The sequence below is a fragment of the Acinonyx jubatus genome, chromosome D3 (genome assembly GCF_027475565.1).
Source record: "Acinonyx jubatus isolate Ajub_Pintada_27869175 chromosome D3, VMU_Ajub_asm_v1.0, whole genome shotgun sequence".
NCBI classification, from domain to species: Eukaryota; Metazoa; Chordata; class Mammalia; order Carnivora; family Felidae; genus Acinonyx; species Acinonyx jubatus.
In genome coordinates, this window is record NC_069392.1 from 42,807,884 (window position 1) to 42,834,692 (window position 26,809).

General features: G+C 37.5%; 1 protein-coding gene and 1 pseudogene across 8 annotated transcripts in view; both read left to right on the forward strand.

Annotated features, from left to right (window-relative positions):
* Positions 1 to 26,809, forward strand: part of GREB1L (GREB1 like retinoic acid receptor coactivator) — a 279,671-nt gene that overhangs the window by 65,105 nt on the left and 187,757 nt on the right. The window lies entirely within an intron of this gene.
* On the forward strand, positions 702 to 25,030 carry LOC113602331 (tigger transposable element-derived protein 1-like; annotated as a pseudogene).

Here is a 26,809-nt window from a genome sequence, read left to right on the forward strand (position 1 = left end):
TTTCTTTGCTTTGCTGTATTTTGATAATAAATGTCAGTAGGCCACAGGCCATATAGACTCATCAAAATTAAAATATGGTAAAGATGAGCTTTTCTCACTGACTTTCTTTATAAATTTCCTAGTCTTTCAAATGTCTATTCTGCATGGTAGTAATTTTTCCTTTAGGAATTTTGGATTCCCTCCCTCCATTCCACTGGCAAAACCCCAAATACTGACTTCTGCTGTGTTCTCTAATAAGAGATGCTTTAGTTATATGCAGCAGTACAATAGTCCTTTGATCAATTCCCCTGGTGGGAAGAACCACCATTTTCGTCTTTTCCCGGGAGTCTAAAGTTGTGGCTGAACTTCAGGTCTGGCAGAATTCAGGTGTAATATCTCTGTAATTTGAGCTTAACTTTCCTTTTAATTGGGATTTGATTTTGACCCAGATGAAATCTTATTTTTAAATTAGTGCAGTAATCCTAACATTCAGATTTTAACCATCAATAATGAATTTAAAAGTGATTCTTTCTCATGAGATCATGGATAAATTGATCATGAATTGGCATCTTAAAGATTTCCAAACACTACCAGTGCAGGGATAGCAATCACCTATTGCCCCTTCTGATCTCCTCTCCACCCTTCTCTACCCTCCCTCTTTCTACCCAGGAGGCTGCCTGTGAGGGCTACACAGGGGCTCCTGTGCCCTCTGACTTCCGCCAATGGCAGAGTCCCAGCAGGAGATTCAAGGGAGGGAGGAGAATGAGGTCAGGCTAATTATTCTCCTGGTTCCCTCCTTGTGGGGTTGCCTTGGGCTGCCTGTGCCCCTCGACCTAAGGTCATGGTTCTTCACTATATGACTTTTCTCCTTTTGGGTTCCTGTAATCAATCCTTCCTCTCTTTTCCCTTAGGAGTGGTAACAGTTCTGCTGCTACCAACCCCAAATTACAGCTGTATCCCTTGTAGTTCCCCTACATGGATCCATAGCTTTGCAAATTGTCCTTTTAAATAAGTCTCTGGAAATTATCCTTATTTGAATGTGCCATTGGTTTACTGTTGGGACCCTGTCTGATGCAAATGCTATCATTTCTTAGATTTTGGATACTAGCAACTATTTTTGACCAATTACATACTATACAGAGATCACCTAAGTAGTCAGTGGAGCAGACACAAAATAAAAGAAAAGGTCTGCCTTCTGGGGGATCTATCATGTGAGATAGACAAGCTTCTCTTTTACCTTATTCAGTATTCAATCAACATTTATTGAATAGCTGCTATAAACCAGACATGGTATATGAATCTGAGGCAAATATAGAGGTGAACACTGTTTGATCTTTGTTACTATGTATCTCTATTTTAACTGTGTATTTACTATTAAATACTTGAGAGCTTGATAAGAAAGTATAAAATCACCAGCCTGTCTGGTCGTGCCTGATGCTCGGTCCTGACCTGTTCTGTTCTTACTTCCCAACTCTTTAGTTCTGTACAGTGACCTCTGTGATTTTCAAGCATGACTATTTCCTGAGCCCATAACAGGACCTCTTTTGTGCCTTCATCTCTCTGAATGGAATCTTGTAGAGTGTCAAGGAAACCCTTCTGGAAAGAGACAGAAGATTTCAGTAGAGTATAAGTCTTTTCTTTATGTTAGCATTGGGTACAACATATTTGGTTGGGAGCACTTCGGAAGAAGGAGTGTATGATTAAATGGATTTGGGCAATTGTCTTTAAAAATTTTCTTCACTGTAGAAGACCTGGTGACTTTTGGGGCATTTTGGGAAAACTTGCTTTGTGTAATTGAGTTGTTTCCACTAGAACCTCAGGCTGTAGTAATTTTTTCCCTGCATGCCTAATAACCCGGAAGAGCTGGAAGGGTCAGAAGACACAGAATTAGGCAGGTCAAGAAGGATGTGGCACTCCTATCCTGTGCTGGGGAGGAATGTATATGAGTGACCCTGTGTAGTTAGTAAGGCCTTGTGGTCATCTTTAACATCATCATGTGATGATGTTCTGGCAGCCCTGTACCTCGTGTTCCTAACAGGAGACATCAGCAATTTACATGACAGCCACTGTTCTTCTGGATATTTCTGGGGATGGGATGGGGGCTTTGTACCCTATGATGACCTAGTTTGAGTAAATTCCAAGTGCCATAGGGGCACCAGAAGGAAACTCACTGCACCTTCCTGAAGGACTAGGGCTTGTTTTGTTTTGTTTTTAAGATTTTATTTGTAAGTACTCTCTATACCTAACATGGGGCTCAAACTCACAATCCCAAGACCAAGAGTTGCATGCTCCTCTGACTTGTGATGAAAAAGTTGTGATAGGCTGTGCAAGGGTTTTGTGGAAACCTTTTACTCTCTAGTCTCCTTTTGTTACTCTACCACCTGTTCCAAGTGTTTCTCAACTCTTTTTTTTTTCTTGACTTGTCTTGCTCTTTCTTTGTGGGTGAACAAAACGTGATCGGTAGTTGTGTGGTTTCATCTAAACCAGAGTCTGGGAACATCTGGAGACATTTTTGGTTGTCACAAACGGGAGAGTGCTACTGGCATCAGTGCGTAGAGGCCAGGGATGCTGCTAAACAGCCTACAATGCACAGAAAAGCCCCCTCCCCCCCATGAAGACTCCTCTGGCCCCAAACATTAATAGTTCCAAGGTTGAGAAATGCTAATCTAGACTCTAATCTGTTCAATAGAACTTTCTATGATGATGGAAATGCTCTATACAGTACTCATTACTTTTTGTGGCTATTGAACATTTGATTTGTGGCTTATAAAACTGAGGAACTAAATTTTTAATTTAATTTTATTTTAGTGACACAATACCTAGAGGTTACAATAGACAGTGCAAATCTAGACCAGGGGTTTCCTGTCTGAATATGTTGGCTTACAAATGATGAGCAGAAGATGGTGGTACTTGAGAGCAGGAGGGCCAATAAGGGAATTTAGGGGAAGCTGCAAGGGGAGTGTCTTCCAAAAAGCCCTGATTCTGAAGGCAGTTTTGGTCTCCGGTGGACAAGACAGAAGGTGTAGAAGGGCCCTGTCATCAGGAAATTTATCTGAGGCAGAGCCCAGAAAGTCATGTAGTGCCTTGTGTTTGAAAGATTAAGCCCATATTTATTTCAGAATGGACAGAGAGTTGGATAAATTGTCTAGAAGGAAGAAGAAACTTAAGTTAGTGCATAAAAAAATAGAGAGAGAGAGAGAGAGAAGAGAAGAAAGTGGCCAAAGTAATGAGGAAAGAGGATAAAGAGATGTGAAAGGAGAAAAGATAACCCATGTTGGGAGTGGAGCTGGAAGAAAAATGTGGACCAGGTAGGTGAAGGGCAGCTTTGTGGAAGAAAATTAGTTATCAATTCTCCACTCCCTCCTCCTTTCCTCCATTTAGCTTCACTAAATTTTTCTTCTTTTTCTCCTCCCCTTCCTCCTCCTCTTCTTTTTCTCCTCCTCCCCCTCCTCTTCCTTCTCCCCTCCCTCTCCTCTACCTTCTCCTCTGTCTTCTCTTGTAGCCAGGTATATCATTTAGGGTTCCAGGAGGAAACACATGCCATGCTCAGACTGGAATGGTTTGTGTTCATAAAGTGGCTAGTTATGAAGGTGTAGGCAGAATGTAGAGCAGCAAAGGGGTAGTACAGGACCCCAAGCTGGCCACAGAGGTGTGTTCTTATCACTCCTAGACCCAAGGTGCTAGGGGAGGGAGCCACAGAAGTTTCAGAGATCAAATTAGGGGAATCTCTGGTGTTCTATTAGGCTAGGGGGAATATGGGAGGAGTAAAGAATAAGAATTAGGTAAGTAAGGGCACCTGGGTGGCTCAGTCAGTTGTGTCTGACTTCAGCTCGGGTCATGATCTCACAGTTTCTAAGTTTGAGCCCTGCATCGGGCTCACTGCTGTCTGCTCAGAGCCCACTTTGGATACTCTGTCCCTCTCTCTCTCTCTCACTGCCCCTGCCCTATGCATGCTCTGCCTCTCAAAAATGAATAAACATTAAAAAAAAGAAAAGAATTAGATAAGTAGAAGGAGAGTCTGTGCTATGCCATGTTAGCCAAGCCAAAGGTAGCAGAGTTAAAGTATGAAGAGGGAGGTGGGGGTGTGGAGGGAGTCTTGAGAATGTAGCAATTAATAGTATTAAATGCTGTAAAGCAGAGGTTCCCAATTTTTGTGGTCTTAGGAGTTCTTTACATTCTTAAAAATTATTGAGGATCCCAAAGAATTTTTAAGTGAGTTATATCCACTGGTGTGCTGGTAAAGCAATTCTCCAAAATGAAAGCCCTGATTTGTGGGTTTGCCAATTTCTGTGGTGTAAACTCCCAGCATGGACTATTTCAGGCTATGGACAGCTCTCTGAAAACTGGCAGGAGTCATCTCTAACACACCACTGTATATCTACTGATATTTACCATAATGATATCTAAAACTAAGATTTAAAACTACTTATTTCATTTGAAAATAACATAATTTATTAGATGCTAATACAAATAACGTAATTTTATGAAAAACTCTTCCAAAAGAAGAAATGTAATGATAAGAACATTGTTTTACATTTTTTTACAAACAGAGAACAAGTGTCTTCTCACATTTACTTCTGCATCAATCTATTACAATATCACATGTCAGATAGCCTCTGGAAGACTCCACTGTATATGGGAGAGAATGAGTAAAAAAGATAAGTTCCATCTTAGTAGTATTATGAAAACAGTTTTAATCTTGCAGACATCCTGAAAGGATTACAGATACCCCCAGAGGTGCCTATATCATTCTTTGAGAACTACTGCTCTAGGAGTGAGCTCCCAAATTTTATTGATTACATATATTCTTTTAATGTTTACTTATTTATTTTTGAGAAAGGTTGAGAGAGCACAAGGGGAGGAGGGAAAAGAGAGAGAGGGAGACACAGAATCTGAAGCAGGCTCCAGGCTCTGTGCTGACAGCTCAGATGCGGGGCTTGCACCCACAAACTATGAGACCATGACCTGAACCAAAGTCGGATGCTTAACCAACTGTGCCACCCAGGTGCCCTAGTGATTACATATAATATTAATAAGTTTGAGTAGTTATTAACCACTTTTGCAATATGTTATACATGTTGTAAAACAATATACATATTAAAAGTTTTAAGGTTAAAATTTAAAACATTAATAAAAGTCCTCCAAGTATTGTATTGCATAGCACACATCCTTTAGAGACACGTTGTTGTGGAGGATGAAGATGAACATAAGGCCTCTGGGTTTGATAAGTAGAGGGCCTGTAATGTCAAATTCTGAGAAAGCAATAGCCTTATAATATATAAGTAATGTTTACAAGGAGTGGAGGGTAAAGAAGTAGAGACAAACTGCTCTGATGCTTGGTGAGGGGCAGAAGGACAAATTATTGATTTTCTTGGTCAGGCAAGGACTAGATAGAGAGACATTTGAAGCCCTTGAAAAGAATGGAATAGTCAGGGGTACCTAAGTGGCTCACTTGGTTAAGGGTCTGACTCTCGATTTCGGCTCTGATCATGGTTTCATGGTTCAGTTCGTGGGATTGAGCTCCACATCAGGCTCTGCACTGACAGCATGGAGCCTGCTTGGGATTCTATCTCTTCTTCTCTCTCTGCGCCCCCCCCACCCCCAGCTCACGTGTGTGTATGTGTATGTGCATGTGTGTGCACGCGCCTGCACACACTCTCTCTCCCTCAAAATAAGTAAATAAATAAAAAAGAATGGAATAATCAAGACCCTTTAGAGAAACCAATCAGCAATGCAAGCATTAGTTATCTTTGATATCTCTTACAAGAGCAAAATAAACAAAACAAAGATATTTTGTTTTGAGAACTGTTTTTATAACAGAATCAGGCAATACAAATAGTTAATACTTGAGTAGAGCTTTGTTTATTTTAAGTAGGTCAGAACAAGTCATTCTAATGGTTTTGAATTGGCATGAACAGGCAGGACTGGCCTCTCCTTTTGCAGTTACTCCTCTTCGCACAAGAGCATATTTCTGCAAATGAGCCATTGGAGATAAACCTCAGCAAAATGATAAATTATGCCTAAAGTGGCACCTACCCACTTGTCTGCTAAATATTTCTTTCCCTCCTCCAGGCACATGTGCTCCTCAATACAAGAACTTTATTCTAAAGGCATTAGACTCAGCTAGATACCACTAATCCCAGGAAAGAGCTCAGCTAATAACATGTTAAGATGTCAAGCATTGGAGGCATATCCATTTTTGCTGGCTGCTCAGTGGGAGAGAAGATTTCAATAGCCATGGGAAGACATCTTTATTACTTGAATGTTAGTGAGTGTGAAAGAAAAATAGGAGTCAGGCAGATAATTGCCAAGCCAAGCCACAGAGGCAAGTGTCTAGCCCACTAACTCTGAGAAATATGTTGTGCGGGCTTTAACATATATTGCAAAATTATGACAACAGCTACAAAAATATGTTTTATTTAGTATTGACTAAATGCCAGTAGCTGTGTTATGAGCCGACGTGTGTTACCTCCTTTGGTCCATGAAAGAACCCAGCAAAGTAAGTGATATTGTCAACATTTTGCAGAAGATGAGGCTCTGAGAAGTAGAGGAACTTACACAAGGTTGCTCAGCTTATAAGAGAAGGAAGAGAAGGGCAAATCGACAAAGAATCTTCTCTTTTACCCCAATGACAATAGGATAGTTGTACCAGGGGTGATCCAAGACGACAGAGCAGTCAAGACATTTGCTTGTGGTTTGCAGTTTTCTAATGTAATTTTATAACATTAATTGTGCCAAGAAGAAGTGAGAAAGTATCTGGGTTGTAAATAATTTCTCCTCCCATTTATCTTTCCACTAAAACTAAAAAAAAACAAAAACAAAAACAAAAAAACTTTCCTCACACTTGGATCCAAACCACATTTCTTCTGAAATAGTTGGCTCAGGCTTATATCTTCTCTCAAAGCCAAATTACTCTGTTATTGTCCCATCTTTATGGAGAGTAAAACAAGAGCAATGACTTATTTCTCTTTACTCACTACACACGCGTGGACTTTTTCTCATAAATACGAATTTTAATTTTTAAGTAAGCAAATAGCCATTTACCAATCTTTTGCTCATCCTGGTGTCAGAAAGTGGGCAATTTTTTTCCCTGACTGGCTAAAGCTGAAACATCAAGGAAATTTCTGTAGGAGGGATTACTTGATACATTGGAATTATTTGTTTTACCTACTCTTCCTGCACCTGCCATCAGTGATTTTTCATCAAGATAGCCTAATTATTGTGGTTCAGTCTCCAAGCTGCCTTAGTAAAGGTGCTTCCACTCTCTGCCACAGTTTCTTTATAGTACTTGCTTTTTACACAACCCAGTTTTAGAATCTCAGAAGTGACAGGAGATGTTATAGGAAGACTGGAATGATCCCATTGGCTTTGTGAAATCTTGGACACACACACTTGGAAAACCAGTAAGCTCTTTGAGGCCAAAAACAATGAATTATTCTTCTGTTAACCTGGCATAAGAACTCCTTGACATATAACAGGCACATTTATCAACATCTTTAAGACAAAAATAATTATCCTTGCAAAAGCTCTCACCACCTGGTATAAGGTCTGCTGGATACATAGTAGGCACCTGGGAAATGTTTGTTAAGCAGAGGAAATATGAGCTGCTTGATCTGCAAGAATACCAAAGCAAACCTGGTCAGGCCAGGGCATCTGATTTGTGAAATGGGGGAGAACGTATTGTAAATGTATGACTACTCAGTATCTAATTTCCTGTTTCATGGTTTGTATTCTGTGATAATTTTATTTATTTTTTTAATGTTGATTCATTTATTTTTGAGAGAGAGAGTATGTGAGCAAGGGAGGCACAGAGAGAGACACACAGAATCCAGAGCAGGCTCCAAGCTGTCAGCACAGAGTCCAACACAAGGCTTGAACCCACAAGCCCTGAGATCATGACCTGAGCCAAAGTCGGATGCTTAACCGACTGAGCCACCCAGGCACCCCTGTATTCTGTGATAATTTTAGATCAAAGTCAGCAAACTTTTTCTCTAAAGGGCCAGATAGTAAATATTTCAGGCATTGTGGGTCAACCATATGTCGTCTCTGTTGCAATTACTCAGCCCTCCTATTATAGTCTGAAAGCAGATGTACACAATTTGGAAATGAAGGACCATGGCTGTGTTCCAATGAAACTTTATTTACAAAAACAGGCATTAGGCTGGATTTGGGCCAAGGGCCATGGTTTGCCTACTCCTAATTTTAGGGATTGAAAGTTAATGGCTTTTTAAAAACGTATCAAAAAAATACTTAGTGGTTATTAACTGGACTTATCGTGGTGATCATTTTGCAACATATACAAATATTGAATCATTATGTTGTACACCTGAAACTAATATGTTATATGTCATTTATACCTCAATTTTAAAAAGGAGATACTGGGACACCTGGATAGTCAGTTAAGCATCTGACTCTTGATTTTGGTTCAGGTCATGATCCCAGAGTCATGGGATGGAGCCCTGTGGCAAGGCTTAAGATTCTCTCTCTCTCCCTCTCTCTGTAAAATTAAAAATAAATAAATAATCTGTTATTTAAATAAAAAGATACTTTGTGAGTCAGTTTCCTATCTTGAAACAAAATGACCATATGTAAAAGTCTTTAAAAGTAGACATGGCCTCTATAATCATTAATATAGGTCAATGGATTTAGCATGTAGGTAGAGGATAGAGAGGTAAGGGTTTCATTTAGTGAGATGTCCCATTAATCTACTCATTAGTTTAAGAGGTTGGTTGTTAAGAGTCGGTATTCCTTGACCCACTAATTTTTCTTCTCAGACTATATTGTAAATAATCAGCAATTAAGGTAAACATGTACAGATCTTTAACATATTATCACTTAAAAATTTATAGGAACCATTTAAATGCTCAATATTAGAAGAATAGTTAGGTATATTATGATATACCTACATGCAAAAATACATCATTACCAGCCTCCTGCCACATTTTTGGGTCCCAGGGCTAGAGGACAAATGGAGGCTCACATAACATGTCTAAATAAATATTTAAAAGTTTTAAATCAAGCTAACAGACTCTTAGAGAATGTTTCATCCTCCTACTTTGATAAATACACCTTCTAAATGGCCTAGAAGGCCAGGTTTAAATTTAGAATTCTTAGATTCTTTGGAATGCCATACCAGAATATATGGCATGGGGAGAGCCAGCCCCCTACTCCTTCTAGTTCTGTTTCAGTCCCACCAAGAAGAGACTTACACATGCTTGTGAGGACACTCAACTCTCATCCAAAGTCCATCAACACCCTTGGACCACTTGGTTACTCCTTAGGTCTAGAGTGTATAGTGCTATGTAATCAGCCCTCAGGGGATAGACTAGAGAAGAGGTCTCAGCAGGGCCTTTTGGTCATGGAATTCCAGGATTCCAAGTACCTTGAGAATAATCTAGAAGGTTGACATAGATTCTGTGTGTATACATCCTCCTTTTTCTATGAACCCCTTATCTCAAGCTGGAGGAAGGCCTGAGCAGGGCTGCTGTAAAACACAGGGTCCCAGGCAACCCGGTTTAAGGGCACTACTGTCCATATGTTTAGTAAAAGGTTTTAGTAACATGATTTAGTAACATGAAAACATGAGAAATGTTTTCACTATGGTTTTATGTGAAAGAGGTTTAATGGTAAATATTCAGACTGATCTCAATTATGTAGAGAAAATGTACACAAAAAGAACTAGAAAAGTAGAACTAGAAAGAAACATGCTAAAATGTTAAATGTAATTGTCTCTGAGTCCTGAGGTTAGGGTGACTTTTTAAGTATTTGAAATGTTCCTCTACTCACCATATCTCATATAAAGAGTATGTGTTGCATTGATAATCCAGAGAAAATGGCTTATAAAACGCTTCCTAAAATTTTGACCAAGAGTCTTAATAAATGCAGTAGAGTACTACAATAATTGTTTTTCATTATCATAGTTCTGAGGAGGCTGGAAAAGCTTACTTTTCACTCTCCTTTTGACCTTTAAAGTAGCATTTATTGCCTTTCTTTGGTTTAGATCTCATCCTGAGTTTTTACTAGCTGTGTAACATAAGGGAATCTTCTACCTTCTCTAAGACTTAAGTTTCATTTTTGGAAAATGGGGGTAATAATAGCTATATCATAAGGTGTTTGTGGGGAGTCATGGTAATAGCATATGAGGAGGACTTGGGGTGCAGGAAGCCCCTTGTGCTGCTTTGCTATCCTTACCAGCCCCTCCCCCATTCTATGACCTGTGGGCTAAGGGCACAGCAGAAATAGAAGTGCTCTCTCAGGACATTTGCAAATTAACAGGAAAGATAACACGTAAAGCTTATAATGATCATCTAGAGAACAGTATTCAAACAAAATCTAAGTACAAAGAGTGAAACAAAGACGGTTGTGACTAGTGGTGGTGGGGCCCATCAGCAATTCATTTTTTCTGCAACCTGTGACAGTTTCACACACACACAGAAATGTTTATGCATTTATGTTAGGGTAACTTAAACGAGGTTTAAACCCAGAACTCCCTGAGACTATGACTGGAGTTCCATGATCTTGGATACATTTGTTAACTGGATAGAAAGGCACACACAATAGAGACATCTCTTCAAAATTCACTTGGAGGCTGGGTGGAGGATGTAGCTATTAATTTTACTGTAGAGTGAGTTCCTACCTATCGTCTGCTTATGGCAGTAACCCAGAGAAGCATATATTTGTGACAAGCAAAAAACAAATCTGCCTCTTTTAGTACTTGTGTTATTGAAGGCATCAGCAAAACTAGGGCATGAACAGTGTCCTTTTGTTCCAGTCTTTGTCTAAGTGATGGAAGAGAGCTCTGTTTCATATTATAGAAAATCGGAAAAGGTGCAATATTATGTTTAAAACACTCTTAAGATTACACCTGAAATTTGTCTCCCAGATCTTTTTGTCTCTACCAAATAGCAGTGACTCATTTTGATGGTGACTGAAGAGATGAAGCCGCTACTAATGGATAGAACACCAGGCACAGAGATTATTATTCCCACTTTATCCACAGGCTTTTGTGTTCTTGGGACTTCCTGAGCTTTCTTTCTCCCATGTTTACTGGCAGTAATAACCACCCCTTGCTATTGGGCTCTTATAAAAGATAATAAGTAATGTTTCCAGAAGTTGTTTTAAGTTGTTGAAAAGAGAGTGTCTATAGAAATGCAAAGTTATATTGCCATTATTGTTACCATCACTAATTACTATGACTTTTTAAAAATTGATTTTTTTTTCAACGTTTTTTTTTTTTATTTTTTTATTTTTGGGACAGAGAGAGACAGAGCCTGAACGGGGGAGGGGCAGAGAGAGAGGGAGACACAGAATCGGAAACAGGCTCCAGGCTCCGAGCCATCAGCCCAGAGCCTGACGCGGGGCTCGAACTCACGGACCGCGAGATCGTGACCTGGCTGAAGTCGGACGCTTAACCGACTGCGCCACCCAGGCGCCCCAAAAATTGATTTTTATTACTGTTTCTTAGCAATTGGATATGTTTGTTGAATTAAACACCTTCTTTCCTAATACATTTTTAAAATTCTCCTATCCCAAGTTATGTAATGTTTAAAAAATAATCACAAACTCATTATACAATAATTTTGTAATAGTAAAACAATTATCAGTTTATTGAGTGTATTTCATGGGACTAACGATTATGATTTCATACTCCTGTTCCTTCCAGCTCTGAAGTGAAAAGCACTGAGAGCAGACCTGGAGGCAGTTGAGGCTCGACTGTTTATATCTGAATACCCTTGGTTAAGTCTCTAACTTGGCTGATCTGTTTCTTCATGTAGAAAATGAGATTAAATCATGTCCCCTAGGATTGGTATAAGGGTTAAATGAGATGATACTTGTGAAAATGGCCATTTTCAGAATTTAGTATGTATTAAGTATTCAACAAATATCTAGAGAATCTAAATCTGTTTTATCAGGCCACAGGAAAAGAAGGAAGTTAAGGCTAAAACAACTAATGGTGTACTAGTCCTGAAATTCAGATGAAGACTTCATGGTCTATAGGGAGTCTTGTGGGTTTTTTGTTTTTGTTTTTTCCCTAAGATATAGGCACCTAATGACCTTAAAAACTCTACCTATCCTTTCTACATTCTTGTAAGTATATGCCTCTTAAACTGGTCCAAATTCTTCCAAGAACTAGTGTGACCTTGACTAGAAGATGCATACATATGGGTAAAAACCAGTTATAATTGGTTTCCAGTTCTAATACCTAAAATTTAGAAAATTCAAAATAATGTAAATCTAATGCACATGAAACTCAGATACTTTTTTGAGCATATCCTGCTTTCTACCTTCATGAAGAAGGAATAAATGATAAGTTAGCATGCCAATGCCAGAGATTTATTCTAAAAGCAATATGTGGGATGTGTCAGATTCAGAATATAGTGATAATACTTTTAACCTTGTAAGAGTAACCAAGGCTCTCCATCTCATATGTAAAACATGCTTGCCAGATGCCCACAGATAGCACACTGGTAGCTGAATGAATGATCATGGCTATTACCTAGTAGTCCAGGAATTTCTCTTTCCAGTTGTTATGTATGTTTGTTCCCAAGCATGTATTTGTTAGTTATTGTGCACAATTTACACAGTAAATAACCAATAAAATATAAATTTAAAAAATAGTTATTATGTCTGTGAAAACTAGGTTAAACAATTTGGACAGACACAACAAAGGTGAGTTACCAAAACAATTCCTGTTGAACAGGTGTGGTGAAAGTACTGTGAAAGGTCTTGATAGGGAGAATCATAAAAATCTAGAAGTGTTCTGGACTTACATCATTTGATAAGTGTATTTGAATTCTTATTTCACTCTAAACACATGGAAATTAGAAAATATAGATAATTCATGAAGGATGTGGTTCATCAGAGGAACCACTAAACTGTTGACTCATACCCGAAGTACAAGACCTTTCCTTTCATTCAAAGATTGGCAAATGAATTCATATTTATGTTTCAAGTTAAATGTATAAATGGATCTTTGCGTGTGTGTGTGAGAGGGTTTCTTTTTTACAGTTAGGGTTCAATCAGGGCAACAGAGCCACTATGAATGTTACAGGAAAAAAGGAATTTATCCTAGGAATTAGAAATTACACAAATGTAGAGGGCCTGGGAACATGAAGTTCTGAAAGGAGGAGCAGAGATTCATGGAGTCACTAACCAGTCATCCTGAAACACTGGTATGCGTGAACAAATAGAAACTGGTGGAAACCAACCATGAGTTGCTCTTAAAGCAGTACTTCACCTCATGGAGAGTCTGTTGCCTCATTGTGCTGTTCTGTGGAGCCACAGCCAGAATCAGGTGGCAGACTTGAAGTCACTAATGGCTAGCAGTCCAGACAAAAAGCTTAGATGAGGAGCAGAGGAGAGCAAGAACAAGCAGAGAGCCACTTTGGTACCTGTAACATCTGTTGCTGCTTCTGAATGCAGTGACATTCCAAGGGTAATGGCTGTTTCCTCACTTCCACCTCCCCAAACTCACATCAACCTCCTCCACATCTGCCAACTCGATACAGAGAAGGAGACTCTGGGAGACATACTTTCTAAGATAACCCAGTTGGCAAAGCCCAATCTTGCACACCCACTTACTGATTCTTTCAGTCAATCAACCAATCATGGTCCCTAGTCATGCCAAATTAAGAGGCATCCTGCTATTATAAGCTCTACCATCTACAATTAAGTAAGTTGATAAGTGATGTTAGGAAATTATGCCTTAGGCCCTATAATCTTGTATCTTCAGAATTAACAGATAAAATTTGAATTATTAGATAGTTTTAGAATTAATTTATTGGGTAGGATTTCCAGTTTTAGTTACAGAGTTTTAGTTCCAGTGTTAGTTAACAGATAAAATTTGAATTATTAGATAGTTTTAGAATTAATTTATTGGGTAGGATTTCCAGTTTTAGTTACAGAGGAAAGTTAGTATTTTTTACCCTCTTTTCTTAGAAATCCCACAATGGCAACTAAGAGGAAAAAAAATTTCCCAACTTGGACAAACCTAGAAGACACATGAAACCCCTAACTCCAATATAGGAGAAAGCATTGCCAAATACAATGAAGGTAAAACTAAGGCATAGGTAGATACTTAGGAAGACCCTATGGCTGCAGATCTGAAACCAAGCTGACAGAACAGTTTGAACAGTTAAGTATGTGGGACAGTCTTGTGGGCAAAACCAATAATTCTTTGTTTGGAACAATGAGAGCCGGTATACAAGCAGATGCAAGAGCTTCCCTGGAACTGGTTTGGCTAAAGAAACAAAAGTAGCCGAACAAAGAATGCCAGGGAAATAACATTTGTACAAAACAGTCTGCAAGTGAGACAGAGTAAAAAGAGACAATAATTTGAATAGGCCTTAACTACTGCTCTCTTCTCATTAAGGAAAAGTTAAAGCATAAAGTTTGACACATAAATTGTGTCAAAGTGTAAATTCCTGCTAGCTCAAAATATGATCCTAGTTCTTTTCCCATATGAATCTTTTATGAATTGTTGATCCTAGAAGAACTCATCTAAGAATGAAAAATAATCAAAAAGGAAACTACACAGAATATGTACAAAGTTATAATTAGTAAAAGGGAGAAAAATGATAGAGAACAAAGAGAAGAAAAAAAATATTGCCTCAGATGAACATACATAAGTTGTTAACAAGCAACCCATACATTAAATATATGTATGTATTTATTTAAGGTTATAATCACTGCTAAAAAACAAGTGTTTCAGCAAAGATACAGGAGCTCAGGAACTATATAGCAAGTCAGGAGAAGGAATGAATATGGTAAAACTCAGAAAAGAAGCAGAGGAGAAAAATAAAACTATTTTAGCAAAAAGGCCTTGACAGTACCCCCCCCCCCAAAAAAGGCATACTAAAAGTACAAGAAGGGACAAGAAGGAGGATTGAAAGGGAAAGCAAAATAAAATAATAATAATCTAGAAGAATTATGGGGAAAATAATAAATATGGAACATAGGAAAAAGAAATCGATATCCGTGTAACTGATGCCCCTAAAGGAGATTTAAAATAAAAATAAAAATAGGGGCACATCATAAAAATGGCTGGCCCAGTTGGTAGAGCATGCTACTCTTGAACTTGATGTTGTAAGTTTGAGCCCCACGTTGGGTGCAGAGATTACTTTAAAATATTACCATCAACTGATGAATGGATAAAGAAATTGTGGTTTATATACACAATGGAATACTACGTGGCAATGAGAAAGAATGAAATATGGCCTTCTGTAGCAACGTGGATAGAACTGGAGAGTGTTATGCTAAGTGAAATAAGTCATACAGAGAAAGACAGATACCAGATGTTTTCACTCTTATATGGATCCTGAGAAACTTAACAGAAGACCATGAGGGAAGGGAAGGAAAAAAAAAAAAAAAAAAGAGGTTAGAGAAGGAGGGAGCCAAAACATAAGAGACTCTTAAAAACTGAGAACAAACTGAAGATTGATGGGGGGTGGGAGGGAGGGAAGGGTGGGTGATGGGTTTTGAGGAGGGCACCTGTTGGGATGAGCACTAGGTGTTGTTTGAAAACAAATTTGACAATAAATTTCACATTAAAAAAAAAAGTACATGAAAATAAATAAATAAATAAATAAATAAATAAATAAATAAATAAATAAATAAAATATTAAATGGGGAGCATTGTCAAACAAATGATGATAAACCTCCTTAGGTTGTACTGTATGGGTAAATGCTATAACTGTTACAGAAATTATATGAAATCCCTAAAGCTTTATTGTAAAGCTGTTGTTTAACATTCTAATTACAATGTTGTGTGTCACAGAAGTAATAAATATATAAAATCTTAAAAAATAAAAAGAATGAAAACAATACAAGTAGTATTTAAGAAGCCTCATCAGAAACTAAAGAAATATTTGATCAACAGATTGGAAACACTGCTTCCTAGCTTAAAACAATTAAAGCACAGTAACAAACATAAAGATATATCCTAATAAACTGAATGGCTTTTGAAGATCAAGAAAGGCAAAAGGAACGAGTCATCTATAAAGGGGAAAATCAGGCCAGTCTGAGACTTCTGAAGAGCAGTATTCAATTCTAAAAGACTAAAAGATAGATGATATATATAGATCTGCAGGGAAAAGGTATAACTACCTACCCCCAATTTTACACTCAAGCAAACTATCACTTAACTCAAAAGTAATAGGCAGATATTTTTAAACATGTAGGGACACAGGAATATAGCTCCTGAGAGTGTTTTGTGAATATTCAATAAACTGTCACAGAATCAACTAGAGGAGCACATTAAATCTGTTAAATTGTGGAACTATGACTTTAAAATATTTGGGAACAGAAATCAGTTTAAAAACCTAACAATGAGGGGCGCCTGGGTGGCTCAGTCGGTTAAGCGTCTGACTTCGGCTCAGGTCATGATCTCACGGTCTGTGAGTTCAAGCCCCACATCGGGCTCTGTGCTGACAGCTCAGAGCCTGGAGCCTGCTTCAGATTCTGTGTCTCCCTCTCTCTGACCCTCCCCCATTCATGGTCTGTCTCTCTCTGTCTCAAAAATAAATAAACATTAAAAAAATTTTTTTTTAAAAACCTAACTGATATTTAAAAGAATTCAGGGGAAACAGAGAAAGAATGTTGTGTATGAATAAAGAACACTGAAATCCTCATTTCTTATGGCTAATGGTCAAAAGGTATAATTTAAAGCTGATAAATCAATGATTGTTGCTTGAGGAGTTAAGATGGTGGAGCAGTATGGGGACCCTGAGCTTGTCCTGTCCCTGAAACACAGCTAGATCAGCATCAAACCATTTTGAACACCTAGGAAATTAATCTGAGGATTAATGCAACAATCTGCATAACTTGAGCCACGGAACTTGGCAGGTACAAGGTGCGGAGAGGTGAATTGGGGGGAAGAAAAGCTGCAGAGCTGTGGAGCGTAGGGAGCCATTTTTGCAGAGAAAGCTGATAAGTCAAGAATAGAGAAGTATAATTAAAACTATAATTAAAACTAGAAAAATATTAAAATCAGGTAGAAGAGTAAATTATGGGAAGAAAGACACATGTACTAAACTTGTCATTACTCACAGTTTGGAGTCAGTAGATATCATATAAATAGAAGATTAAATATAATCTATACAAACACAAAACAAACACAAAACACTTTAAAATTGCCAAAAGAAACATACACGTGCACAGAAAGCAAGATAGCTCACATCATAAAAGATTATTTTTGTTTAAAAAAATTTTTTTTTAAATTTTTAATGTTTATTTTTAAGAGAGAGAAAGAGAAGGAGACGGCACAAGAGGGAGAGGGGCAGAGAGAGAGGGAGACACAGAATCTAAGCTATCAGCACAGAGCCTGAGGCAGGGCTTGAACTCATGAATAGTGAGATCATGACCTGAGCTGAAGTCAGACACTTAACCAACTGAGCCACCCAGGTGCCCCCATGAAACATTATTTTTAAAAGAAAGAAGCAATAAAAACATGTGAAACATAAATAAGGTTAATTTAAGGTTAAAATTAAACATATCTATAATGTAATTAATTCATTCAGGAACCAGGGCACCTGGGTGACTCTCAGTTGAAAGTCCTTGATTTAGGCTCAGGTCATGATCTTGCGGTTCGTGGGTTCGAGCCCCACATCAGCTCTGGGCTCCATGCTAACAAACTGGACTCTGCTTGGGATTTTCTCTCTCTCCTTCTTTCTCTGCCCCTGCCTCACTCACACATGTGTGCATACACTCATCTCGCTGTCAAAATAAATAAATAAACTTAAAAAATTCATTCAGGAATCACTTAAGCTCCTACTATGTACCAGACATTGCTCTCAGTATTGATCCATTTAATCCTCATGATAACTATTCATTCAAGGACCTGTTGTTATCCACATTTTATAGATGAGAAAATAGAGTCACGGCAAAGAATAGTGACTGCTTCCTATCTCACAACTTGTAAGTGAAGTAAATAGGATTAGCATCCAGGTAGTTAAGAACCTGTGTTCTTAAACACTGTACAGTGTAGCCCTAGAAACAGTTAAGGCAGCATTCAGAGAAACATTTATTGTCTAACATGTTTATTATTAAACAAAACAGAATAAAAATAAGTGAGTTGAGCAATCAGAACAACAAAATAAATCCAAGGAAAGCATAACAAAGCATAAAAAAAGCAAAAACAGAAATAAATTAATTAAAACACAAAAAATGGCAACACCAATAAAGTAATGCAAGGACTTGATTAGAAGGACGATAAAACTTCAGATAATAGCATACAAAAGAGGAAGAAAGCATAAATCACAAAATAAATGCTAATGAGGAAATAAACATACACAAAAAAGAGCTGGTTAAAAGAATCCTAAGAGACAATATTGATAAACTATACAAAGAAATTTTAGACTATACTGGAATAGTTATATCTATTGGCAAATATAATTATCAAAACTGAGCTCAGAAGATCAAACTCTAATCACAATAAATAAAATAGAAAAAAATGTTGAAGAGCAACTCTCTAAAAAAGCACCAATCCCAGATGTTTTCATGGGACAATTCTACTAACCTTCTAAGAAATAAAAGTTTCAGTTCTATTTAAACTATTTGAAAGAGGGAAAACATTAAAATTCTTTTTATGATGCTATCATGACAATGGCATCAAAAACCTAGCAAAAATAGCACGAAATGGAAAACTATAGATAATTCAAAAGCGTTCCAAAATGATGATATACTATTACCAAGTGAGGTTTATTCTAAGAATTCTAGAGTTGCTCAAATAATTTTCTGCGTTAATGAAAAAGCATATGATTATCTTCACTGGTGTTGAAAAGGTTCTTCATAAATTCACATCTGCCCTTGGTTAAAACTCCAAAAAAAAAAAAAAAACAAAAACAAAAAACAAGAGATGGATATTTCCCTTTCTTTTTCTTTCTTTCTTTCTTTCTTTCTTTCTTTCTTTCTTTCTTTCTTTCTTTTTCTTTCTTTTTTGCATAACACACTATTTCTTTTTTGCATGGTACACTATGTGTCCAACCCCAAACCAGCATCATGTTAAATGGGGAAATATTAGAAGCATTCAAAATAAGGATACTCACTATTACCAACTTGATTTATCATCATTGTGGGCTACTAGACAATGCAGTTAGAAAAGAGAAAGGGATTAAAAATTTTTTAATTTAAAAAAAGCAAGTGACTTTATAATTTTGCAGATGATGTGATTACCTCATAAACGCATGAGAATCAACTGAAAAGCTATTATAAACAATAAGAGAATCCAGAGAGTAATATATGGATATACGTATATGTGAATATAAGTAACGTTTGTACATACAAACAACTAACAATGTGATATACTAAAGGAAAAGATACCATTTAGATTAGCAAAACAAAAGGTAAAAAACAAAAACCTTTGGTATTAAACTTGAAGAGAAGTATGCTTGATCTAGATCAGTGGTTCTCAGCTGAGGCTGATTTTGTCACCCATGGAACATCTGGCAATATATAGAGACATTTTTGATTGTCCAGTGTCAATAATGCTGAGGTTGTAAAGGCCTGATCTAGGTAAATAAAGCTTTAAAATGCTACTCAGGACCATAGGGAAAGGCTAATCCTTCTTGGATAAGAAGCTCCAAAATGGTAATATATATAAATTTTTCCTAAATTAATATACAAATTTAATGAGATCTCAATAAAAATAACAAAATGATTTTTTTGAACCAGAAAATCTGATTCTAAAGTTCATATATGAAATCAAACAAGGAATTCAAGAAAATTCTAAGTAAGGACAGTAACGGTATGGAGAACAATCTGTCAGATTTTTTAAAAAAATGTTTATATTTGAGAGAGAGAGACAGACAGAGAGAGACAGAGTGCGAGTGGGGGAGGGGCAGAGAGAGAGGAGACAAATAATCTGAAGCAGGCTCCAGGCTCAAAGCTGTCAACACAGGGCCAGCTTGGGGCTTGAGCCCATGAACCATGAGATCATGACCTGAGCCCAAGTCGGACTCTTAACTGACTGAGCCACCCAGGCGCCCCTAATATGTCAGATATTAACAAATATAACATTGAAGTCATTTAAGAGACCCAAATACCTACTGGAATTTAGATATAATAAAGGAGACCTTTCAAATCAAAAGGAGAAAGATGTATTATTCAGCAAATGGGCTTAAGTTCATCAGATGCAAATGGAAAACAAAGTTATTCATGTTCATGTCTTGTAACAAAATAAATTGCAAATGAATTAAATATTTAAATATAAAAGAGTATAGTAGTAAACCGGATGTTTACTACTTTTTCAGTTTGAAAATAAAAGATTGATATATTCAACCACATAGAATTAAAAATTGTATAACAATGTAGCTGAAAGTCAAAGACAAATGATAAACTGGAAGAATATTTGTAACTCCTATCATGGACAAAATGGCTAGTTCCTTAGTTTGTGATAGTTAGTTACATCAGTTCTAACGTTCTTTAAGTGATCCTTAAACTTGAGAGGATGCTTAACCTCATTCATACTAAGGAATAATTAAACAAATTAAAACTGTAATGAGCTACTATTCTTCCAAATTTTTAAATTTCTGTTTCCAGTGAAATAATACTGTTTTTGCAATTCAATTTTCAATTAATCAAAAATATAAAAGTTATGATTCTGTGGGTAAAGGTATGGTGAAACAGGCTGTCTTATACATTGTTGGTAGAAATTAATTTCTATGAAGGGCAACTTGACAATATCTATCAAAAATTTAAATTCATATACTTAGCAATTCCATGAATAGGAATTTATCCTACTGAGATAACATGTTTGAGATGGTTATGTATAGAATTACTCATGGCAGACATTTTTGGTAATAGCCAAAGTTTGAATACTCACTAGTGAACTGGTTAAATCAACCACACAGTGCTGTATAGCCATGAAAGAAAGAATGTGGAAGCTTTCTATATTCTGATATGTAAAGATCTCCAAGATTTATTGTGAAGTGAAAAATGTGAGCTACAGAAGAGTGTTGTTGTATGCTAACCTTTTGTGGTAATGCATACATTCATGTATATGCGTGTATATTTATATTGCAATTCCATTCCATCTCTCTCAAAAGAATAAACAAGAAACTAGCAATAGTAGTTGTCCCTAGGGAGAAGTATTATATACTTTTCACTATACATACAGGCATATCTTGTTTTATTGTGCCTTACTCTAGTGCTCTTCACAGATATTGCATTTTTTGCAAATTGAAGGTTTGTGGCAACCCTGCATCGAGCAAGTCTGTTGGTGCCATTTTTCCAACAACGTTTGTCCACTTCATGTCTCTGTCCATTTTGGTACTTCTTGCAATATTTTAAATTTTTTTCATTATTATTGGATTTGTTATGGTGTGATTAGTGTGATTAGTGATCTTTGATGCTACTCTTGCAATTGAGGCATGATGAACTATGCTTACATAAAACCGTGAACTTAGTGGATCAATGGTGTGTGTGATCTGACTGCTCCACTGACCTGCTGTTTCCCCATCTCTCCCCCTCTCCTTGGGCCTCACTATTCTTTGAGATACAGCAATATTGAAATTAGACCAATTAATAATTACTCTATAGTAGTCTCTAAGTGCTCAAGTGAAAGGAGGAGCTGCATGTCTCTTATTTTAAATCAGAAGCTGGAAATGAATAGTGAAGAAGGCAGTCAGAAGCCATGATAGGCTAAAAACTAGGCCTCTTGTGCCAAACAGCCAAGTTGTGAATGCAAAGGAAAAGTTCTTGAAGGAAATTAAAAGTGCTACCCAAATGAACACACAAATGATAAGAAAGTGTAACAGCGTTATTGCTGATATGGAGAAAGTTTGAGTAATCCGGATAGGAGATCAAACTAACCATAACATTCCCTTAAGCCAAAGCCTAATCTAGAGCAAAGCCCTAACTCTCTTCAATTTTGTGAAGGCTGAGACAGGTAAGGACTTGTAGAAGAAGAGCCTGAGGCTAGCAGAGGGTGGTTCATAATATTTAAGGAAAGAAGCTGTCTCTATAACATCAACGTACAAGGTGAAGCAGCAAGCGCTGATGTAGAAGCTGCAGCAAGTTACCCCGAAGACCTAAAGTTGGCTACAATGGAGAAGACATTTTCAATGTAGATGAAACAGCCTTCTATTGGAAGAACATGCCATCTAGGCCTTGCCCAGCTAGAGAGGAGAAGTCAATGCTTGGCTTCAAAGCTTCAAGGGTAGGCTGACTCTCTTGCTAGGGGCTGCTGCACCTGGTGACTTTAAGTTGAAGCCAGTGCTCACTGACCATTCTGAAAATCCTAGGGCCCTGAAGAATTATGTTAAATCTACTCTGCCTGTGCTCTATAAATGGAACAATGAAGCGTGGATGACAGCACATCTGTTTACAACATGGCTTACTGAGTATTTTAAGGCCACTGTTGAGGTCTACTGCTGTGAAGAAAAGATTCCATTCAAAATATTACTGCTTAGTGACAATGCATATGGTCACCTAACGGTTCTGATGGAGATATACAATGAGATGAATGTGCTTTCCATGACTGTTAACACCACATCCATTCTGTAGCCCATAGATTATAGAGTAACTTTGACTTTCAAATCTTATGATTTAAGAAATATATTTTGTAAGGCCATAGCTGCCATAGATAGTGACTCCTCTGATGAATCATGGCAAAGTAAATTGAAAACCTTCTGGAAAGGATTCACCATTCTAGGTTCTAGGTGATTAAGAACATTTATGATTCATGGAAAGAGATCAAAATATCAACCTAACCAGGAATTTGAAAGAAGTTGATTCCAACCCTCATGGATGATTTTGAGGGGTTCAAGACTTCAGTGGAGGAAATCACTGCAGATGTGGTAGAAATAGAGAACTATAATTAGAAATGGGGCCTGAAGATGTGACTGAATTGCGGTATTCTCATGATAAAATTTTAATGAATGAGCAGTTGCTTCTTATGGGTGAGCAAAGAAATTGGTTTCTTGAGAAGGAAACTACTCCTGATGAAGATGCTGTGGAGATTGTTGAAATGACAACAAAGGACTTAGAATATTACATGAACTTAGTTGATAAAACAGTGGCAGGGTATGAGAGGATTGACTCCAATTTTGAAAGAAGTTCTACTGTGGGCAATATGTTATCAAATAGCATTGCATGCCACAGAGAAATCACTCATGAAAGAAAGGGTCATTCACCATGGCAAACTTCATTGTTGTCTTGTGTTAAGAAAGTACCACAGCCACCCCAACCTTCAGCAACCACCACCCAGATCAGTTAGTAGCCATCAACTTGGAGGCAAGACCCTCTCCCAGCAAAAAGTTAATGACCTGTTGAAAGCTTACATAATGGTTAGTATTTTTTAGCCATAAAGTATTTTTAAGTTAAGATGTGTACATTGGGGGTGCCTGGGTGACTCAGTTGGTTGAGCATCTGACCCTTGATTTCAGCTCAGGTCATGATCTCATGGTTCATGAGTTCAAGCCCCACATCATGCTCTTCACTGACAGTTTGAAGCCTGCTTGGGATTCTTTTCCTCTCCCTCTCTCTGCCCATCCGCAGCTCATGTGTGCATGAGAATTTTTTAGTTGTAGGGGATCTCTAGAATTTATTCTCTGAAATGCTTAGATTTTAAAAAGGAATAATTTGACAGAAGTTTTTCAAAAAGTTACTATAGATTATTAATTGTTTAATAAGTCCAACTTTATCCTGATGATTTTGGTTATTTTCAATGTCTTGCTATGTACTAGAACCAAGCTAAATACTAGAACTATGTATAGAACTCCTAAACTCAATGGCTCCTGATTGTTGCATATTTTAAGTTCCTCTGTATCCTTTTTGAAGTTATTTTTCTATTTTCACTGTCAGTGTCAATTTTAAGTTTCACTTCTTTTTTTTAATTGTCATTGTTCTTGCCCCTGGATCTCACGTCTTTTAATCTGTCAAAGCTAAGAATCATATATCCAAACTCCCTCAAACTGTGTCTTAAATGAGAGGAAACAAGTTTGGGTGAGTGCCTGATGGCTCGCTCCCCTTGAGTGAAGTGCAAATACATTTAAAATGTGAACTTTGTGCAGTCTGTTGTGTCTGTTTGTATACTTATCTGCTTGTATGCTTATCTGTGTTTCCAGTAGTTGAGAATTCTGGGTCAATGACCCCTAGAGAGAGAAGTTGTTACTGTACTTGAATTGTTGGAAAATTTGGGCATATACATACTTATGCTTCTTGCTAATACAGTTTAATGAAATGACTGAACACTAGCACATAGATAGATGTCCAATTCATGTTTGCTGAACCTAACTGAAGAAGCAATGTATCATCCTATCATTTTGGATTAGAATAAAAGCTGTATAAGAGTTTAGTTTGTGGGAGGTTGAATGCAGATGTATCTTTCTTCAGTGTCATTTGGCTCCTAGGGGAAAATTAAATCTTGATTAAATATGAAAGGCATTAGTCATATAATAAAATAACAGGTTACTGGAAATTTTATGTGACTGGCAAATTTTGTCTCTCTAAAAACCAACCAAAAAACAAATTTTTGTTTTAACCCTTGTTGTTGAGAGTGTGTCTAAGGGGAATTATTCCACTTTTCTGCTCTAGGAGACCATTTCTGGCATAAGCTAGTCTAGGCCTGAGATTGTGATACATGATATCAGGGACCTGGGCCCCTTCTGTCTTTTGCTCCTCTATGTGTGGCTGTCATTCCTGAAGATGCCTCCTGGTCCAAGAAAGCTGACTGCTTGGGGTGCCTGGCTGGCTCAGTTAGAACAGCATGTAACTCATGGTCTTGGGGTCATGCGTTTGAACCCCACGTTGGATGTAGAGATTACTTAAATAAATAAACAAACTTTTAAAAAGTGGGGGGTGGGGTGCCTGGGTGGCTCAGTTGGCTGAGCGTCTGACTCTTGATTTGGGCTTAGGTCATGATCCCAGGGTCATGGGATTGAGTCGGGATTGTGTCGGGATTCGTACTGAGCATGGAGCCTGCTTAAGTTTCTCATTCTCTCTCTCTCTCCTTCTACCCCTTTCCCCTGCTCGTGCTCTCTCTGTCTGTCTCTCTCTCTCTCAAACTAAAACTAAAAAAAAAAAAAAGTTCCCCTAAAAATATGTTTCCTTAAAAAAAAAAGGGGGGGCACCTGGGTGGCTCAGTCAGTTGAGCATCCGACTTTGGCTTAGGTCATGATCTTGCAGTTTGTGGGTTTGAGTCCCATGTCGGGCTCTGTGCTGACAGCTCGGAGCCTGGAGCCTGCTTCAGATTCTGTGTCTCCTCTCTCTTTATCTCTCTATCTCTGCCTCTCCCCCACTCATGCTCTGTCTCTCTCTCAAAAATAAATAAACATTAAAAAAAATTTTAAAAAAAAGATAGTTGTCTGCTTGAGCTCCAACTACCTTGTCCACAATCCTGCCCCATTCTCAGTAGTAATTTTATTTTATTTTTTTATAAAAGTGAAGCAGATCCTTAACTGTAGAGAACAAACTGTTACCAGAGAGGAGGGGAGTAGGGGGATGAGTGAAATAGATGAAGGGGATTAGGGAGTGCCCTTGTGATGAGCACAGGGTGATGTATGGAAGTGTTGAATCACTATAATATAACATTGTATGTTAACTATACTGGAATTAATATTTTAAAAATAATAAAATAAAATAACTATAATATTTTTTAAAGGTGAATGTGCTGGGTAATCATGTAGTTTAGTGAGTAAACCAAGTTGCTTTTCATTAAATGTCATATTAATTTTGTTTATATTTGTTAACACTGTAGTTAATCATTAATAAAAACCATCTTTTAATCTGATATAATAGATGCCCCAAAAACAGTAATAGAAGAATAAGACAGCTACTACCTTCTGAAAATGACTTGTGTTCTCTTTGATGTGGACCTTGGATATATGAAACTGATCATGAAACAAGTTCTTCCCTTTTAGAAACTTTCCCTAGCAGTAAAATAGGGGTATTTAACCCCCCTGTTGTTTCTTCTTCCTCTTTCTCTAAATGTGCTCTCATTTCCCATTTGGCACATGTAGCCTTTTGGCAGATGTCTGCTCTTCTTTTTTTCTTTTTTCACCTCTCTGTCTCATACTTAAAGACAGGTCTAGCCACAAAATCCATTGAGCCATTCGGCTTATGGAGTAAATAATGGAATTTTGCACAATTGTTAAAAATTAGAATTTATAGTAGGTGTCATAGGATTCCTTTGGTAAGGAAGTAGAAATAAAAGAATACCTTATTAAAAACCCACTGGAAAATATTATTTTTCTAAGGTTTCAATCTATTCTTAAATTCCCTTCTGGAGTGTCCGGGTGTTAGTGACATAGGGTAAACAAAAGGTCTTCAGACACATGATTCTACAAATTCACACACACAGAAACAGGGCAACACTTCCTTTACCACCCCTATCCTAATTAATGGCATGGCATTTACTCAACTACTCCAACTAGAAATTTCCCTGTTATCGAAGGCTTTTCCTCCCCTCTCACATCCCACGTCCAGTGTGTCACTAAGCCCTGCCAATTCAGGAACCTGCAAAAGTTGAATAAATGACATCGCAGCTCCACTGTCCTTTTAGTTCCTCATTGCCTCTTGCCAGACCATTTTAATCATCCCCTTCCAAGCGCTATGACATTTGACTCCTTTTCCTGTTCCTAGTCCCGTGTCTTCCATTTGGTTCCATGAATTGTCTTTTTGAAAAACAAATTCTATCATGTTACTCTATCACCTAAAATCTTTAAAAACTCCTCTTTATATGGGGAAAAAATTTTTAAAGCCTAATAGCCTTTCTTAATGTCACTTCACTCTGTAATCTAACTTCCTGCCATTCTGCCTTCATGCTTTCTAGGACTCAGACACACACAAAAGTGACACCTACTTCTTTGGCCCCACTGTTTTCTTTATGTGGAAT